The 19,329-nt window shown below is 39.6% G+C and overlaps 1 protein-coding gene across 1 annotated transcript in view; it reads right to left on the bottom strand.

The window, feature by feature from the left end:
- Positions 1–19,329, bottom strand: part of LOC122791800 (low-density lipoprotein receptor-related protein 2-like) — a 1,119,352-nt gene that overhangs the window by 78,974 nt on the left and 1,021,049 nt on the right. The window lies entirely within an intron of this gene.

Raw genomic sequence — 19,329 nt, 5'->3', positions numbered from 1 at the left:
TGAAAGATGATCTGTGATGAGGACACTCCCTGAATAAGTATGACGAAGTGACTACATAAACATGCTTATTTCCCCCAGTGTCCACCAGTTCAACCCTTTATCCCCCCCACAGGCTCAAGCTGCAAAGAAAGCAGCCAGAGGATTTGCATTCCATACTGTGCTCCAGTAATCTATAGTATACACTTGTCCAAGCTGGAGAAACCGCTACACTCAATCTATAGAGGTAGACTACCAGTCAACATATGGATGGAGGAAAATTCTGACTCTAGCATACTCGCATTATCTGATGTAAGAACATACATGCACTCTCCTCTGCCCCGCAAAAGTGGGGTGAAAAAAGGCAACAGACCACATGCTACTTACAAATAGCAAACCACCTCTTGGTTGATAACACAAAGCTCATGAAGACATACTATGGCTTCCTGTCTGAAGACATTACTTTCACAGGAAAATTATGAATAGGAAACCCGCTCGGCTAACTACAGACAAAATGGCACAAGGTCTAAACCATATTAGAATGAGCACCAGGCAAAAGTACAAAAATACTCCTATGTAATGAGCTCCACAGCACCACTGTAAGAGAACAGAACTAGTTCCCATGGTGCCTAGGTCACACCTACAAAAAACAGGGGGAGGGGCATAATGCAGATCACCAAGGAAGACCAACAGCATAGACACAGGGGGGGGGGGGGGGCCTGACTGATCTGAGCCAGGGTTGTGATGTCCTTTCTCCAGGAGAAAAGGATAGTTGCTGTGTGAGAGACCAAAATGGAAACTTCACAGTAATGATAGAAAACTGACAGCAGAGTTCCCATGTGATACAATCTTCTCTGACCACATATTGCAGGTATGCATGGAAAATATGCAGGAGCCCCGCCCCTCCTTTTTGAACCTTTTGGGTCCTTTGGAAGGTTCCAAGGGCTGAAAGACAAGGACATTCTTGCAACTCCTCATTCTTAAAATGAGGGGGAACACTGCCTCGCCTCTACTCCTGGGACTTCAGGGCATCTGAACCACTGAGGGTTGGTGAAGGAGTTTAACAAAGGCAGTCTGTTGCCCAACAGTCTTTCTACATGGAGAGATCCAACTAAAGCTCAAAAGTTCCAATAAGCATCTCAGCCCTCTTGGAGTCTTCTTCCCAAGGATGACCAACTGCTCTTATAGGAAATTAAAGGGGAGCATTTACCTTGGGGAGATCACCTCAAGTGCTAGTCTAAACTAATGTGGCCTGTGTACCCCTCCAAGGTAGTTGAGAGCTCCCAAAATGGCACAAAGATCATCACCACAAAACTTGCAAGAAAAATGTGGACCACAGTTAAGTTGGTCCACATGAGGCTACTGCCAAATACTTTGGGGAGGGTGGGGTTAAACCTTACTTTCTCCTGCACAAGGGAATTTGATTTTAAACCTTTCAGAAGCAATTGTATGTAGCCAAACTGTACTGCAACCCATGTAAACTGATACTTTAAACATGACACTACTAGAAGTGCAAGAACTGTACAACATTCTACTTTATAAAAACTGTATAACTATACATTAACTTTCCAACATTTTGCAATTTAAACTTAAATTATACACATTAAATATGATAGTGTCATGTTTGCTTGCATTATTTATTGTCTGAGCCAAGGTCATAGCTGAAGAGAGAATTTGGACCAGTGATCAGTACACTGCACATCCTATAAGTTACGCAACAACTCAAACTGCAATGACCTAATTTTTCTTTAACCATCTATAAAAGATCAGTCATAAAACATGCCTGCACAGCATGGGATAGTCTTTGAACAGAAATTATTGGCTTACAGCATATTTCATAAGTTAAAAAAGTGAAAGTACATCTGATGAATATAAATGATCTGTTAAGGATGCTGGCTTGCAAGTATAGCTTAGTATTGTGGTACAACACTAAATTGGTGTCAATTTGTAATGTCTTGGACCTCTACTCTGTTCCTTGCTGAAATGTGTTTTTTTCCCCTTTTTTCATCTCACTCATTACTAACACACCTTTTGTATACTTGCAATTCACCCCCATACCTTGGTATGGTGTCCAGAACTTTTTTATTGGTCCATCTTCAAGTAACCTACCAGCTAACAGGCAGCATTAGAAAGGGCAAGGAGTTAAAATGAGAAATTGTCAGTCTAGGATGTTTTTCAGTAGAGAAATTAACCTTTGTTGCAAGTTGTTCATATTTTCATAAGTGAGACCTACATTTTATCAACGTGCATGTGCTAGACAATTCAATAAAAGTGCTGGTTTATACCACACTATGCTCAAAACATTGTTAGTAATTAGGAAATTAAGTAACATTTCCATATGTACTTAATACTTCAAAAACAAGTGACTTACAAACTTTTGCAGGACATTAGGTGAAACCTTAGATGAAGGAAACTAGTTTCAGTGTAGATTGCACATAGAGACAAATCCAATATTTGTATTGCTAACTATGCAATTAAACACGTTTTCATCTCTGTATACATCTCAACATACACTTAAGATGAAAAATGATGAAAAAAGTCAGCAAGCAAAGGAGTAGCAGTGCTGAAATTGAAACCCTGAAGTCTTGGCGAGTTCCTTGACAAGGTGGATGCAGTTTTCTACAAAATCTCACCAAGGCAACACTGATGTCTAGACTATTTCATATAGCATATATTATGGACAGTAGGTCAAAAATTAAAACAAAAGCTGGGTGCACAAGACCCAGGACAAAAAAGTGCCCAATCCTGGTAGGTGCACCTGTGCCAGGACTGGAAAAACAGTACAGAATCCTCAAAATACGGAAACATTCCTAAAGAGGCCAGGCCAGTGGGAGGATGGCCTTCTTGTTGAAGCAGTCCACAAAAATCACAAACCGATAGGCCAAAGAGCAGCCATAAAGATGAGTTTTTCTTATCCTCAATAGTCCACTCTATCAGAAGCTTCAAATAAAAATTTTAAGTCATTAATACAACTGTTTTTTGAAAAATAGTATAAAGACCAATCTGTTTGGAAAAAGCAGCATCTGGGGCAGTGTAAAAATATAAACAAAACTTAGATATTTTTTAAAAGTATAACAAATATGGACATGGTTAAGAGATTTAATATGGTACAATATTTATGCAAAGGCAAAAGCCAAATTAATCAACAAAGGCAGCCACAAAGAATCGAAAAGAAATGCAGACGAAGGCATCCAGACATGGAAAATTTCACAATAAAAAAAATATCACAGAGAATGTAGATAAGCAGATAGAAGTTGAAGTTGTGGAGTACCTGCAAAGTGAAGGATTAGATGTAGGTCTTAACAGGTTAGATCACAGCATGATGGAATGAGTTCCGCAAAGTAAGGAGAAACATGAAGATCTGGAGACATCTGAAGAAATCTGGACATGGGAAAGTTAATATGGTGTAATATCTATGCAAAGGAGAAAGCAAAACTAATCAATACAAAGAGCAGCACCAAACATTTGAAGAGAAATGCAGGCTAAGGAATTCAGAATACATAAAATAAGACAGAGGAAAGCAGTGGAGATCGGTAATGGAGGAGTTAAAGAAATAGAAACAGTTTATGGAGTACCTCCAAAGTGAAGGATGCAGTATAGAAAATCTAATTCAGAAAGCAACACAAAAGGATAGAGCAAAGGAACTCCAAATTAAGGGGAAACAATTGGTCAGGTGCCACAAGATATTTTGGAGCCTTCCACAAGACACTAGCATAAACATTCACTTGAAGCTGGACGGCAAGGGAAAGAAGAAACTGTGGGAACTTTGACGATGTTCAGAAGTGATAGGCCAGTGAGTTCTCCTTTGACAGAACAATGGATGGCACAGGAGGAAATTGGAGAATGTGCCACAGGAAGATGCAATAGAACTTTCTACAGAATGCCCACAGGAAATGGAAAACAAAATGTGCCCTCAGTTTAGAAGAAAAACAAGCTAAGAGAAGAGTTGCTTGACTTAAGAGAGAGACATATTAAGATCAATGAAAGAAATAATGCACAAGGTCAATGTTGTGTCTTTCGGCTTTTTCCCGGTTAGGGGTCGCCACAACGAACTCCGGTCCGCTAATGATTGGCGGTAGATTTTTATGTGCAGAGTTGCCAGCTCTGATACACAACCTTCAACGAAGGTACGCCCATTCATGCACATCTCCACGCAGAAGATGCTCTAGCTGAGAAACGAACCGGACAGCATCTTACTGTGAGGTGACAATGCTACCGCAGCACCACCACCGCAGTCAATAAAACCCAAGACACGTTTGATAAAACAGATGAACACAATTAGGACTGTCCATAGAGATCCATGCGATATAACAGAAGTAAACAGGATGCATTCCTGTGTAGCTAAATTAATAACGGATAAATTCTACCACAGGAATACAGGATAGTGAGAGGGAGACAAAGGGGAGAAATCGAATACCATCATGGAAATATCGAAGAGAGAAAACTATAAAGCAACTAAGACAAGTCACTGTTGAGTACAGAAGAGGGAACAGATCAACAAAAATATTTAGAAAGATAAACGTGATAAAAGCAATGCACAGTATTAGAATAGATCAGGAACTATCACAAATCTCAGCATGGGGGGGGGGGGGGCTTAGACAATGCACAGATAACAGAAAAGTACAAAATTTATCGATGACCCAAAAAACTTGGGAAACAAGGTAAAAGGAATTTAAAGACCACAAAAAATAGATACATTTTGGAGAAGTATCTAAGATCATCCTGGGGAACAAAGATGCTAAAATGGATAGAAGCAAAAGAAAAGGTTTAAATATACAGGATATGAAATGGGATGAAGTAACCGCCAGAGAGATTGAAACAAAGTTAAGAAAAGCCTCAAATTGGAAAACCCCAGGCCCAGATGCAGTACCTAACTTCTGGTTTAAAGTATTAACATCTTTGCATGAAGAATTAGCCATGAGTAAGAACTATTTATATGCATACCCCAGACAGAGACCAACCTGGCTAACAGGAAAAACAATGCTCCTGAGTGAACCTGCAAGCTACCCTAAAAATTATAGGCCGATAACTTGCCTTCCAATGATGTATAAACTATATACTGGAATTGATGCAGGTCTATGGTCATTTAGAAGAAAACTCAATTATGGCAATAGAAGGGACTATAAAAAAAGTCCTATGGAACACAGGATCATTTGCTGTAAAAGTCATAGTGGAGAGCTGTAAAAAGGGGAAGAATTTAAGTATGGCATGGACTGACTACAAAAAGTATTTGATAGTGTCCCACATTTACCGATAAAAAGAGTGCTTAAAAATGTATAAGATGCACCCTACACTGATCAACTACATTACAGTGACCATGAAACAGTGGCAGACCACTTTGCAATTAAGCCCTGATAAAACACAAATCATCCCAGGAATCAAAATTCAAAGGGGGGATTATTCCAGGGTGACTGACCACTGCTATTCTGCCTTGCCCTTAACCCATTAAGCTGTCAACTTAACAGCTTAGGCTATGGCTATAACTTGGCTCCTAGAAAACAGTGTAAAGACGTATCTTTTCTGTTGATTTGAAACTGTATAGCTCAGACGATTAGCTGAAAGTACAACTGCAAGTTGTCAAAACTTTCAGATGAGAAGAATGCCATTTGGTCTTGATAACTGTGCAAAAGCAACCTTTAAAGCAGGAAAACTGCAGCAACAAACAAATATCAGTTTGGGACAAGAATTTCAAAAGAACTTGAACAAGAGGGACTGTAGAAATATTTGAAAACTGATGAAGGATCAGTAAAACGAACAAATGCAAATAAAACTCGCGTACTTAAGACTTAAATTAATCCTGAAAACAGCATTGACATTTAGAACAAAATTCAAGCTATAAACTTGCTCTTCCTATCCTAACCTGTTTTGGAGTGATTGGCCCCAAAACATGTTTGATTAGGTAAGAAAACAAGGATGATTCATACTCCCCAAATGATTTATAAAATCAGTGCATACCAAGATTACATATTCCCTGTTCTGAAGGAGGAATAGGCCTCCTTGAAATTGATTACATGTGCACATTGGTGCAGGTCTGCAATTGTGGGACTCCACACACCTGCTTACCTCACAAAAATCAAATGTAGTGAAAGTTTTGAAACATGAGAATAAATCTAAGAGGACTTCCCCGCTTAGGCTAGCAGAAGCATATCTGCATCAAGCATGAATGGAAATCAAACCACAAGTGGATAAAAACCAGGCAGCAATTGAATGTGCCAAAAAACAAATAAGGTGAAGGACCAGATGTGAAGGCAAAAAATGTGGAAAAAGCATAAATATATTTGCAAGTATAGAAAACTTCTGGAAGAACCCCATGTTGATCAGGCATGAATGCGGGAATGGTTAAGAGGAGAATTCAAACCAAGAGATGAAAGGTTAATATTGGCGGCACAAGATAGTGGGCTACATACATGTTGGTTTACAAAGTCCATTGAACATGTGGGAGAGACAAATGTAGGCTATGTAAAACAGAATTGGAAACAGTTGCATACCTCGCTGCTGGCTGCAACATACTAATGGCAGGACTGTATACTGAAAGGCATTATAATGTGGCGAGATTGCTACTCTGGGAATTGTGCAAACATTACAGTATTAAAGTGGCTGAAAAACACTGGAAACATAAGCCACAAAGCACCATGGAAAATGAAGTCTACATCAAATGGGATCATCTATTGCCAACAGTTCAAAAGACAGATGCTAGAAAACCAGATAAAGTGGTTTAAGAAAAGACAAAAAGTAGCAGTGATCATTGAAATCGCCACACCCAGTGACTACACTGTCCTGTGTAGAGAGGCACACAGTCAAAATATCAGGATTTGCAAGCAGAAATGAGACTGATGTGGAATAAAGATACCTAGATAGTTCCAATACTAGTAGGAACAATAGGTCTCAAAGAAAGGGTCGACAATCATTTAGATATGCTACCAATACATGTAACACTATATGAACTGCAGGATCATTACTGGGCACATTGCAGGTCCTGCAAAGAGCACTTTTGCCTAACAGAGTCAAACAATACTAATTTAATGAAATTTAATCGTACTTTGATTTAGGAATGGGGTCCATTCCCATCATGGTATTAGAAACCCAAAAGAGATTTTGAGAAACTAAAATGGTGCGTGTAAAAACTTGCCTGGTTAAAATGTTCTAATATCTAGGTTGTACAGTTTATAAAATTTGAGAAAGTTTAGAAAAAATGTAATTTGTTTCTTGTGCATTACAATATATTACTGTATTTATGGAAAAAGACTATGAATGCGCTGACTATACTCACTATAGAATACTTACTGATACAGCTTTGCTATTTGAACAGTTTTAATAGCTTTTATTCACAAAATATTTACATTTCCCTACCTTACACTAAGTTTTTTTTTTCTGATTGTTCTGCAATACAAGGTGTATGCAGGCTGCCTGAGGTGCGACATTCCATACCACTTGGGTGTTAATGAGCTATATTCCACTGATTTTATATTATGCAACTATAGCAGAGGGGCCATCATTGTAAACCATAACAAACCTTTCTCCCCACACTATACTCCTGTCTGGTGAATCCTACTGCTGGATGGAGGAGAGGATTTAGATTTCTGTATGAGGAATCAAAAGCCCCATAGAGCCCAGTGTAAGCAACTTGTGGCTCAAAGATCACCACTCACTTTAACAAGGGACAATAAAACCTATTGAACCCTACTACAGCAGGTTTTAAACAGTATGGGATATCTTCACATTTGCAAACATTTCCCAAAGCTTGCTCTGAAGGCCGAAGACCCTGTGGGAGGAGGGTATAACAATGGCTAAAATTTATTTTAAACCTCTCAAGGGAATATCACCTAAAAAGCTTGAGGAAACAAAGGATCCCAAGACTTCATCCACAAGGAGTTGGGCTTTCCCTTCAGATTTCCAAAGGCATCCCATGCTTATCAGCTCAAAGGGCTTGGTCATGCTGGTGCATATATGGACTTAATGGAACATACAAGGCATATAGGGTATCCTGTGGTCAATAACCCAATTGCAATGGGAAAACACCTGCAGTGAATTTAGCACAAGTATTCAGCAGTGGTTCCTAGAGGTAACATTCAACAGAACTGTACCTCCTGTCTTAAGCATACATGGTCTCTAAACAGTAGAAGACCCTTACGCATACATTCTACCTTGAACTCTTCATTAAGGATGACCAGTCCCTAAGTGGGCTGAAGAGAAACACTAGAAGCCACTTCTGACTGGCAGAATGATTTCATGGGTTGCTCCACAGACACTCTAGGCAGTAAAGGACCAAGCTGCCGGGGGAAGCTGAGAGAACATCCAAGGATAGCCCTCTAGGGTTGGAGCCAATAGTGTTCCTCTTGCACGGCTCAAGTTCCCAAGGTGCTGGAGAACAAGAGAGATCAAGCTCCCACTAATTTGATCTCCACACCTGAGAAGACCAACAGACTATAGATGTGCTATGGGAAGTCACAGTAAGACAACTGTCACAAAACATCCTGAAACTCATTCTGGCCCACCAACTGAAAAATCCATAGTCAAGCCTCTGAACAGACTTAAGCCATCACTGTGCAGTTCACCACTAGAAGCAACTAGGAAAGGATTGTTTGGCTTTTACATAAAGGGTTGCAGATGCAGGACCATTTCACAGACAAGAGCAAAGACCACCTGATAGCAGTGTCACAAAGGTGGTGGTCAGAGATTAGCATGCTTCTGCAGTAGAACACAATGCACAGTATCATAAATCTGTGACCATCTCCAACAGAACTAAAGCAATGATGTTCAACTTTGAGAGAAAAGGGACTACCCTATATAGGACCATTCAGTGAAGGGTCTTAAATTAGAAATTCAAAGACACCAAAGAATACACCTGCTCATCATTGGAACCTGTGTTGTGTGGCAAGGTACATCAGAGAACTGACATCTGGTTTCTAGACAGGGTATTCCAGAGCCAGAGTACTCTAAGGGATGTAAAAATTACTAGATTTATACAAATGAAAAAAATGACTGAGCAAAAGAAAAGGTATCTCTACCACGACTGTTCACTCTCTGGAAAACAGTAGAACATGGTATTGAATGAAAGTCAAAGCTCCTACGGAAGACTGAAAGGAACAGCAAACACCTTTAGCAAGCTGGTTCCTAATAAAGACTGGGCATAACAAATGTCAACAGATACTTAAATGGAGAGGTCTAAAGGCTGCAGGCTGGAAAAGTGGTTACAGGAGAACAGGGGACAGAGCAAACAGTGTACTCAGGGCTCCAGTAATGATTGCTTCTTTGCAGAAGAATGTCTACAGGACCTTGTAATGGGTTGATGCGTCAAGAGCAAACTTGCTTCTGGCACCTTCACTAAGTTTCTAAAGGTATTGCATTTAAATTCATACATGCATTGAGTAAACTGATCACTTAAATTGTTTTTCAAATTGAGAGGGCCAATAAAAATGCCTGTAATGGGTGTGGCTACAGACCTGCAGGATTGAAAGCAATCTAATAGTACAGTTGTTTTATCGCACAAATTTCATGTCAACAAAACAGCTCTGCTAACTGGATGAGCTGTGAATGTCACAGAAGCTAAGTATTTAGCAATGGGAATAAGACAGTGTTTGACATGCAATTTACCTGGGTCTTTATAAAGAAACTTTTAAATAATGGGTAGGTACAATGTTCTCAGGCATGGCAAGTTCAGCATCAGTTCCAGTGTGAATCAGATGAAAGCATGACTTGTGCAACATGTGCATATAGAAAAATTGCATTAGCTTGTGTTTCAAATGCTTCGAGATGGACGCAAACTGCCCATGGAGACAGTGAAAGTAGGAATAATGGGGAGGTTTAAGAACAGGTCAATATTAGGATATCAGATAAGTGTAGAAATAGTCAGTTATCAAAATAGTGGAGCTAGAGAAGTGGCAAGGGGAAGTGAAAAGAGCAAGGCATTAAATAAAGTGTGAGATTGGGGGGGGGGGTCCTGAAGACGAGCGAAGATGCATTGTTCCTTTAACAGCAATGACAGATACAAAAGCTCAAAGACCTTAGACCAGAGAGCTTCCCTAAGCCTGAGATTTGGAATTTTAGTCAGAGAAATTTAGGAAGTCAGGGGGAAAAAAGTCATATCACTAAAAAATATGCATGCAAAATAAGATTAGACAATTTTAGCTGCCAACAAGGAATATCTGCAGTTTTAATATTAACTGCATAATGAAAGTTATTTGGTGCTGTAGCAAACACTGATTTCAGACCAACTAGGCAAACAGACAACTTCAAAATGAAAAGATGCACAATTCATTAGGCCAAACTATGATGGTATGCTGAAAGCATGTCCAAGTATTAAGAAATGTTACAAAATATTCATATCATATTTACTAAAAAATGAACAAACTGTTCTTCTGACAACTGAATTACTGAGAACAGTAGTAAAAATTGTCCTAGCAGGAAATAAAGCTTGGCTGGTTAGCTGTCCCAAAACCTGACCACTAATGTGCTGCCATGTTTCAAAAGCCCACTAGTAAGCTTTGATCCCATGCAGAAAAAAACATGAAAAATAGCAATGCACTTACAACAGTGGCATTAACCTACAAAAACGCAAATTAGATACTGACCTCAATGTATCTAAAGAAATACTTGCAGATTCAAGTTCATTAAAGTTAGTAAGGCCATGTACATGTACATATGGTGGTGGTATATTTCCACAGACAGAAAATGTAACTTTATAAAGAAATGTGGACCTGGATACAAATGCATTAGCATCTAATGCAAGCTGAAGAGCTAATTATCTATTCCTTGGCATATAGACCTATCACATCAGGATCATTTGCACTGATAAGAATACTAAAGGTTTTTCTTGCTGAAGACAAATGACTTTGCACACATTTTATGAATACCTAATGATGCATTGTCCTATACAGACCATCTTCAACATTCCCTCCCCTTAGTGTTCAAACAAATCTGTTCAAGAACGTGTTTTTAATGAACAGAGCATTTATCCAAGGCATTATTCTTAATTCCTTTGTGCGATCTCTCACAAACTTTTGCTTAATTTCTTGGAGTACCTGTTTATATAAAATAGTCTGCAACAATGTTTTTTCAGAGTAAAAGCAGTATATAGGGGATTTGAATTATACCATTATCACTACAGGAATGACCTGGACTACTGCAGACTATCTGCTTTGTGAATGGGTACCACAAGCAAAGTATATTTCCTGTTATTTACGTTAACTAACAGCGTTTTTATTAAAAAGATCCTTCAAATGTGTAATAATGACCTGAATGTTATAGTTAAAGGATACCTTCAAAATATTCCCATTGTATGGTATATATTTAAGACAGAAGCACCTCATTTAGCTTTATCAGCCTTATTTGTGTAATTACAGGCATTAAGGTTGGTCAGTTCTATTTATATATTAGGGGGATTTCACATTTTATGGTCAAATAGTTAAGTAAATGGGCCATTGCTTTTCTAGATGAAACTTTTACTCATTTCATCAATATTAAGCGGTTTAATTGATAAGTGCTCACTGGTGAATGGATTTCTTTAATTTGGGAGTGGCTGGTAGTCTGCAAGTCGCACAATTTGCAAACAGATTGTTTTTGCCGGAAACATTCACAGTCTCACAATGGATTATTCTTAATCTGCTTCTGACAGAAGCACCAAAAAAATTCTGACCATAGTAAAGTTTTGCCTTTTCTTGACGTCCCTAAAAATGCCATACCACTCTGCTTAAGTGACTGTGTACTACTTCACACACTGATCACCATGCAAAAGTTTGCAGAGTAGTATCCGGTGCCTGTAAATGACTGCACAAGTACACAAACACTTTAAACTCAGTGTAAAAGCAGCACAGAGAATACAGCAGTTCATAATCACAGGCAAAGCTGGACTGTATATTGTCATACAAGGATGAAACACCCCATGTCAGCAGCAGCTACCAGACATGTCCACAACTGCACCAATGTGCACTCTAGCTATATTGCTCCAGCCACTACCTTAGAGGCTGCTCATCCTCGCAGGCCTTGGGCTCATAAGCATTAACAGCAGCCCCTGACCTGGCATGCTCTCATTGCTGACTAGATATTGACTCATTACACAGTAGATATGGATAGCTTCATGTACTTGGCCAATGTACTTCATCCACATGCTGGACTTCCTAAGCACTAAACAGCAGTGTGCACTAACCTAGCTAGAGAGACCCATCACCAACCAAGTAATGGCACATTGATACTTCCAAGGTTCTGTTTCATGGCTAGAGTTCCTCAAGCTTGTGCTGCACAGGTCAATGAACGCATATGATAGCAGAAGACTTGAGCGCGCACCCCATGTAGAGTTACAATAATCGCCAGTTACTCTAAGGTAGTGGGAGCCACAGACTGCAATTATGTGGATGTAAAGGCTGTTTCAACCCATAGTCCCAGAAGTATCTCAAGAAAGGTCACGATTCCCACAGCTACCAGCTCTTCAGCAAAAAAGAGCATAACCACTGTGTGCATACAGGTCTTCACATGACTGAAATTTCAAAATACTGAATTTCATTTGACTGAGACCACAATACCTAATTTTCAAAATACTGAAAACTCATTTGACAGTCTTTACACTGAAAGCTTACAATGCTGAATTTCAAAACATTGAATTTTAAGCCAGACACACACACACACAGACTATTCCCAAAACTAAAAAAAAATACTTGCTTTCCATCTCAACAGAAACTGGACAATATAAAACCAAACTATGTGGGGGGGCTATGCCCCACACCCCCCAACTATAAATATACCAACTCTTAGGATTGCACTACAGTGGGGAAAAGGGCCTCTGCCACTACTGCCAGGAACGCACAAAACATCCACCATATTACTTTAGATGCTTCCCATAAAAATGTAAATAGACATACTCAAATTTAGAAACGCTACAACACTTTCTACACTATCAGTATTCTAACAGTCAGCACTAAGTTACAGTTATCTGTTATCATCATAAGCAAGTCACAGAAGGGAAACCTGTCTATGGCTTAAAATTCAGTAGTTTGGAATTCAGCATTGTAAGCTTTCAGTACGACTCAGTCAAATGAGTTTTCAGTATTTTGAAATTTAGGTACTGTGGTCTCAATCAAATGAAATTCAGTATTTTGAGATTTCAGTCAAGTGAAATAAACCCGTGCGTACACATACAGCATTGAAGTAGTTCAGAATTCCCACATCTAGCATACACTGGGCCTCTATTCATTTCCAGTGTGGTAATTTCCAAGGAGATAACAATCCCATGTAAAATACAGCAGCAAAAAACACAGTGAAAAGAAAGTTGCCTTAAAATGCAAATAAAACAGTAACAGGTAAAAAAAAAATCTAGTACAAATGACTGTTACCATTGTTTTATTTGCATTAAATGCACCTTTCTTTTAGCCTTTAGTTTCTTTTAGGGAAACCTTAAGTGCTGGCATGGTATCTAGAATGCATGCTGACGTGCACACACTATGAATGTTGTCAAGTCACCCCTCAAAAATGTACTGCATTTTGCAGATGATGCTGGTGGTTCACAACGCTCATATGTAGCCTTAACACCACTACCAAAATGGAGATCTCGGTGCAGACATGGCTCTGTGCACATCTGGGCTGCTTAAGGCACTATTTCAATAACTGGTGCCTTTTTGGGTTGCAACACTCGCTCATTACCAACCAAGTATGATGTTTGCAGTCTGTATCAATATATATAACATTATGAAGGCAGGGACATCTTAACTATATGGTGGCACTTCCACCAACAGCCGTAGCAGGTGCATCTAATAGTCAGCAATATGCAGAAGTTTTAGCAAGACAAACATCTTGTTCAACAACTTTGGGCCATGACACTTATGGCAACACAGTAAACACAAGGCATGAGGTGTCATTGTATGGACTGGTTTCACTATGCTTCAGACCACCACCACAGGAGAGTTTATGGCCCACAGTAGTCATTTGCACAAGGTATCATGAGAAATTAATGCAAGACTATCAATTTGCGTGAAGAAAATCAGGGTGAAGGTCTGGTAGAGGGCAAATGTAAAGTAGCCAGGGGACACAGTAAAGCCAACAGGAAATGGGATGAGAGCCATGCTAATGGGGCAGGAAGCTGAGGGTGGGATCACTGGAAGGAACAGTGTCAGTCTTCTGGGACATGCATAGGAAACCCCTGTGAGCTTTCTAGAGTTACTTTGCTGGTGAGGGGTACAAGGTTCAAGGATTCACCTGGCAAGGACAGTGTTCTACTTCAAAACCTAACCCTGCTGTACATTTTCTGGGTACATGTCAGCAGGGCTTATAACCGCATGCGATAATGACGGTTGGAGCTACACCTGGATGCTGCTTGTTGGGGATAGGTGCCAGTCTTGAAGGCTCACATAACGGATGCAGAATGTGAGAAGCACCAAGATCTCGGTCAGCTTCCGAAAGGTCTACTGAGCATGCTCTTTGTGAGGACTCTTATGTACAGAGTACTCATTTGTACCCTACCTCTATCCAAAGGCAGATTTTGTCTGAGCTGATGTGATGGCAGTGAAGATTCTATGCAGGGTAGTGCTCGTTTTAGAATTTTGTGCCACTACAGCCCTGTTCACAAACATCTCATGAGGTCTGGTTTTCATATCTTCACACTCCCAAACAGCCTGGTTTCACAATGAATATTAAATACTTTCGTAAAGGGAAGTAATTTTAATACTTTATAATATTCAATATCTGTATATAGCTTTTTAAAACAATTTAATGATGTGTGGAGAAGCTAATCTTTGGGCTCATGTGGCTATGTGATGTCATTACCTTGTGCAATCGTGAGATTACAAGGTTATGTTCTAAAGACATCAAAATGCATTGCATAGGAGCTAAACTTTAAATGAAAGCTTTTTCTGAAATTGTGTTTTTGTCTTTCGTATAATGCTGTTATATAGCATAACTGCTATTTAACTGAGCTTTAGTGTTTGTTTTAATTTGAAAAAAACAGTCATTATTTAGTTACATAAGCTACAAGTGCTAGGTTTTATCCCTGTAAATTTTATATGAAGTTTTATGGTGGACAAGCATTGTTTTTATTCTTGGCACCAGGATACCCACATATACTTAGAGCTACTTGCACCATCCAGCCAAATATCATACTCATGGGTGATTAATTACCCCTGTACTGACTGGGAAGCATACACGACCAACACAAATGCCCAAAAATTCCTAGACTTTTTAAATACAAATACCCTAGAGCAGATGGTCTGCACTCCTACCAGGGGAACAGTTATCCTACATCCGATACTTGTATCAGAAAGTGCTGCCCCCCCCCCCCCCCCACACACACACACACACACACACACACATGATGCTTTCACTGTTAAGATCAGATCACAAAGAAACCTCCCTGGAAATTAAGATAAAACTAACCCCCCCCTTCCAACTGAACCTCAATAACTTTATAACTTTACCAACTTTTCTAAGGGTAATTACCCACTATTAAGGGACAGCATAGCTAGAGTCCAAGCCCCACAAATCTTGAAAAGACTGTAGCCTATGAACAGTACCCTAAAGCCCTGTATGACCACAAACTGCATAGAAATTGGTGGTACTGAACCAAAGTTCAGGTCAAAACGCAAAAACAAGTTATCCTGGTGACCCCCCCTGGTCTTCAACTGAACAAAAAAAAAAACCCTGTTGAGAAGTAGAACGTGTACAACAGAGCAATAAACCTATTCGTTTAAGTGGATCACAGAACTAAGTCTCTAAAAGCTGACATAAAAATAACCTCTAAAGCCAACAACCATAAGGCATTTTTCAGCTACGTGCCCAATCTAACAGCAACACCCAACAACATGCAAAATTAAATGGCACCTCCTACACCCAGCCAGCTGGCATAGCTCATCTGATGGCAGACATTTAGCTCAAACTTCACCCCCTGCTCTCCCTCAAGTAATCCCTCTGCCACTCCAATCATCACTACAGTAGAGGCAGTACAGCACTCTCCAAAGTTAAAAACATGGTACTGTGGCCAGACGATATACCAGGTTGCCTCTGAATAGTGAAGTATCAGGTCTAATAACACCATTTAACCATAGCCTCCAGAAGGGCTTTGTTCCTACAGAGTGAAAAGTTATGGTCATACCTTTTCACAAGGATGGAATAACTGACCTGGGTAACTACAGACTCCAGCTGAACTAGGCTTGTTTTTTAGGCCATGAAAAGAATAATCCTGGACCTGATGAAGACAGAAAACCTCCAAACGCTGGACCTGACCCAATTTGACTTCATTAGGGGTAGGTTGTGCCTGCAAAACCTATGAAGTTCTTGGAGAAGTTCACCAAGTTCATGGAGGAGGGTAAAACAATGCACACTGCCTACCTCAGCCTGGCTAAGGCAGTTGACAAAATACCTCTCTGGTATTATAAACTCTCAGACCTGGGCACAGATCCCTACGTTGTCAGACAGATAAACTGCCTTAAGGACAGGACACAAGGTCAAAATGGGTGATTCAAATTCCAGCAAGAAGCCAGTTACTAGTGGTGTGCCACAGGACTGTACTGGGACCACTCCCGTTTAGAATTTACTTTGCAAATACCATGGCAAATATGCAGGGCCTCTGAGTCACTAAGTATGCAGATGACTGCAAGCAGAAGGCTATCGTTAAATCTCAATGTAGATATCCTTCAGGATGATCTGAACTAGACAAATGATCAGAAACATGGCCTCAAATAAAAAAATGCATCATACTTTTAGATCAATGTATGTAGCTTTAAAAAGCTATCCAAGGGCTTATACAAGTGTAAATACTGAGCACGTGCAAGTCTGCCTGCCATTTTGTGGTAAGCTGTTAAGATGTAAGCAAGTATGTATTTAAGGTTCGTCTGTTAGCCAGTTCATTTGTATATTATGATGCTGCTTGCCATCCTGTTTTTCTATGTATTAAAGCATACAAATGAAACACCCTGCCTGCTTGTCATCTATATTAGAGGGATGATCGACATGGTGCCAGAAGCAGCATGTCTAAAAAGACATTGTACCAGAAGAGGTTTGGCTAAAGCAGCTTAAGGCACTTTGCTTGGAACTGGTGGAATATACAGGTGTGAATCATCGCTAATGTGCATACTTGGCAAAACAGGTCAGAAATTAATTTCAGATATTAAAACTTGCTCAGAACTATTTCTTATTCATAAAATATGAAATGAGCCATACAGAATGCTCTAAACGATTCACATAAACAGATAAGTACGATATTAATAAAATATTCAAAATTACTACAGAAAATGTTTGAAATAAAGTCCGAATCGCATAAAATGAATAAAGGGAAACTACTACATTTTCACAAAACATGTATTTTTCGTACTAAACAGTTATCAGAAGTGTATAAAGTGTTTGCATGTTTGTGCAGTGTTGCAGTAAATTTATTTTGCAGAACACAGCTATTACAGAGCATATTTTGCAAAGTACATATTTCAAAAAGTTTGCGTATTTCAATGTTACAAGCTCACGGAACAGTTTGTACATAATTACAAGGGCCATATTTTCAGTGTGTTTGTATATACTTTGTGGGCATGGCAGATGGATTTCAAAAACCCAGTGCACTTGTTTGACAGTAATATTGCTGAGAACTGGAGAATGTTTGAGCAAGAGTACGACATTTTCATACAGGCTGCATCGCCTGATAAATACAACCATACAAATACATTTATTCTGTTTAATTTAGCTGGGTCAGAAGCCATAGAAAGGGCATGTTCATTTGTGGATGCACCTATCTATACAGAACAGGGGAGAAAACTGTCATTGTACCAGCTGAGTCAAGGGAAGACCCAGAGCACTTAAAATGTAAATTTAGAGAAGTGTGCAACCCCCAGACAAAATGGTACAATGGAAAGGCACTTTTACACAAGGGATCAAAAGCCTGGTGAAACTTTTGCAGCATACATTACTGACCTGAGAAAGGCCAAGATGTGCAGATTTGGTGATTTAAGGGATGAGTTGATAAGACAGACTTGTGTGCGGTGTTAAAGATGATGCTGAGAGAAAGATTTTGCTTTGTGACAGTGATTTAGCTTTAAATAAGGTCACTGAGATTTATGAGATATACGAGCTCACAGAAAAGTATACAAATTATTGCAAATGAGAATAGCTCTAGAACGCACAGTGATGAAGCTCATGTTGATAGCATGCAGCACGTGGTTAAAAGAAATTGGCCCAAGCACATGGCATCAACTGTAGCCCATGCAACACCCACTAGTAAACCCCAGCGCTTTCCAGCAAATTCCAGAGTTCGCACCGTCTCACTGAAGCGCAAGTGTGAGTCAAGCAAGCTCAAAAGCATGGGTCCCAACCTAGTTTCATTGCCAACTGTTGTAACTGCGGTGAAGTCATGAATCTAAAAGGGAAAAAGGTTTAGCTTGTGGTCACAGCAATGCCACAAATGCAATAAGTGGAATCATTTCAAAAGGTTTTGTAAAAAGGCCCATATTCTTTTATTAAAAGGGAACTTAAGACAGGAGTTAACCGTTTGAGAGCTGCAACCTCACTATGTTGGTGTGTCTGCTTCATGAAACAGTTGTGCAGTAGATTTAAGGACAAAGTATTTTGAAATGTTTGGATAAATGGCAAGCCCAGAGCGCTCCAAATTGATACAGGTTCCAAGAGCAATGTTATGTCAGCGGAAACTTTTGCTAGTGTGTGCAGTTGTGAAAGGCTTGATTTGGCAAGGTGTGAGAAGCTTGTTGATTATGGAGGTGAAGAAATTCAAACTGAAGGCTCAGCAGTGCTTTCAGGCTACTCTGCTGGAAGAAAGTACAACTTATTTTAGGTGGACAAGAGGCACGTCCACGATTTTAAGGCAGTTTGAAAATGGGACTTTCATTTAATAAGTAAGTCCACCATGTTAGCTTAAAAGACCACTGCTATAATTTCGCTAGTATATTTTTTTCTACCTATGCTAACCTTTTTGAAGACAAACTAAGCAAACTTCCAGTTGTGTACTCCATGAAGTTGGACCCAAAGGTCAGTCCAGTTTTCAGGCCAGCACGTAAACTTCCAATAGCCATGCAGGGCAGAGTCAAAGCTGACAAGGTGTGATTTATCCAGTTGCAACTCCAACTGAATGGGTATTTTCCATGGTGGTAGCTCATAAGAAAAGCTCAGACAGAATATGTATTGACCCACAAGATCTGAACAAGGCACTAAAGACATCCAATGTGCACAGCTGAAGTCGTCGCAGCTTTGATGCCAAATGTCACTTTTCTTAGATGCAGAGAGTTCATTTTGGCATATTCAGCTTGACAAAAAATCCTCATTGCTCACTATGTTCAGTACTCCATTTGGCAGGTACAGATTTTTGAGAATGCCATTTGGGATAAATTCTGCAAGTGAAGTCTTTCAAGGTGCAATGGAAGAAATTTTATCTGGGTA

The sequence above is a fragment of the Protopterus annectens genome, chromosome 17.part0 (genome assembly GCF_019279795.1).
Source record: "Protopterus annectens isolate FY-2018-M chromosome 17.part0, PAN1.0, whole genome shotgun sequence".
NCBI lineage: Eukaryota > Metazoa > Chordata > Ceratodontiformes > Protopteridae > Protopterus > Protopterus annectens.
The sequence above is the reverse complement of the archived record's forward strand: the minus strand, read 5'-3'. Positions and strand labels throughout refer to the sequence as shown.